At 39.6% G+C, this 1,518-nt stretch overlaps 1 protein-coding gene across 1 annotated transcript in view; it reads left to right on the forward strand.

The window, feature by feature from the left end:
* The first annotated feature begins 6 nt into the window (after window positions 1-6).
* Window positions 7-1,518, forward strand: part of SOS2 (son of sevenless homolog 2 (Drosophila)) — a 112,613-nt gene continuing 111,101 nt past the window's right edge. Inside the window, exon 1 of the mRNA XM_011999760.1 lies at window positions 7-330. The gene's annotated coding sequence lies outside the window, so the exon portion shown is untranslated. The remainder of the gene's footprint in view (window positions 331-1,518) is intronic.

Raw genomic sequence — 1,518 nt, forward strand, 5'->3', positions numbered from 1 at the left:
GGGGCCGGGCCCGTGGTCCCCGGGCTTCTAACGGGGAGCAGCTTGTTCCTCCCACAGGGCTCGAGTCCCGGGGCCGAGCAGTTTCTCGTTGGCTGGCAGTGGGGGGCTCACAATTGCCTGTTGCATTCTGAAGGACGTTTCTCAAGTTTTTTTGCCTGGTCCCGGAAGGAAGGTTTTGTTATGATCATAAAACTGGATTTCATGTTGCAGTCATTTCGTCAGGCTACTTCCGCCGTTGACCAATTTGTTGTCCTCAGGCTGGAATCGGGCAAGAGAAAGTCCCGCTGGTATTTAGACAGTTTCTAAAACAAAAGCACATTTTCAGGCCGGGTAATTACTTTTAATTAAGTTCTTTGGGAGTGTTTCCCCTAGGCGGTTTGCTTGTCAAGGGTATCCACTTATGAGGCAATGGTTTTTTGTAATATGGATGTTTCACATGTGTGAAATGTCAGTGAGTCATGATATTCTTATTCATTTTACAGTTCTAAAGGTAAATTTAAAGCGCCTTCCCACTTCCTGCAGACGGTGTCTTACCTGTTTACAAGAGATTACCCTTAGAAAATTTGGTGTCTTCACGACCAAATTGCGATTTAGGACTTGAAATCATTTTAAGGAACAAAAAGGGGGCAACTCCTGCAAATCAGTCTTTCACGTTTGGGTGCATTGCTAGGGTGCATCTTTCCTGTAGATGGTGGTGGTCTTCTTCTGAATTTAGGTACTAACTATATGATCATTTTTATAATAAATCCTTTTGTAGGATCAAGACATTTAAAGACTGAATAGTTGCGGGATCAGCTATCATGCCTGCTGAGCAGGGGCTTTCTTTGCCATTAATGCAGACTTAGTCCTTTCTGCCTTTTGTGCAAAATAACCAAGAATACATTCTAAAATAATAAAGAAAAAATAAAGATTAATTTAAAAGACTATACTTGGAAAATATATCCTCATACATTAAATTTCTATAAATGAAAGGAAGTAGTGTATTTTAAAGTTAAGGACATTTTCCTCATGCGTTGAGAGTTGCAGATTTTCCATTATTTTCATAATTCTTACAAGGAAGTATTGCTTTCCTCAGGGCAAACACCAAGTCGTATCTTTTTAAAGAACCTGGCAGAGATGACTAGTGGCAGCTAGACAGTTATTCCATTGGTATACTAAGTGCTAAAGTATTAAATTGACCTTACTTCCATGTGCAGCCCAATTCTGTAAGGAAAGGGGAAGAAATGAAAAGTGTGCTGAGTGGTGATAATGAACTCTGGCCTGAATTAAAAGCAAAGGGGGAAATGTGTAGATAGTAATTAGCCCTTTGACCACAGGGAAGTGTGAGTGTAGTTATCAGGTAGGCCTATATTGTTGGCAGTGTGATGCAGGTGTGTACCCGTTTATAATTTTCCGGTAGCAAATAGTATTTGAGTGTGTGTTGCATAACTTGTTCAATAGGTAACTTTGATTCTAATAATCTTTCATGTCCCGAAACAGATTTATGTTTTCTTTTTCTTTTTTTTTTTTTTTTTTTTT

The sequence above is a fragment of the Mandrillus leucophaeus genome, unplaced genomic scaffold (assembly GCF_000951045.1).
Source record: "Mandrillus leucophaeus isolate KB7577 unplaced genomic scaffold, Mleu.le_1.0 Scaffold60, whole genome shotgun sequence".
Lineage (NCBI taxonomy): Eukaryota > Metazoa > Chordata > Mammalia > Primates > Cercopithecidae > Mandrillus > Mandrillus leucophaeus.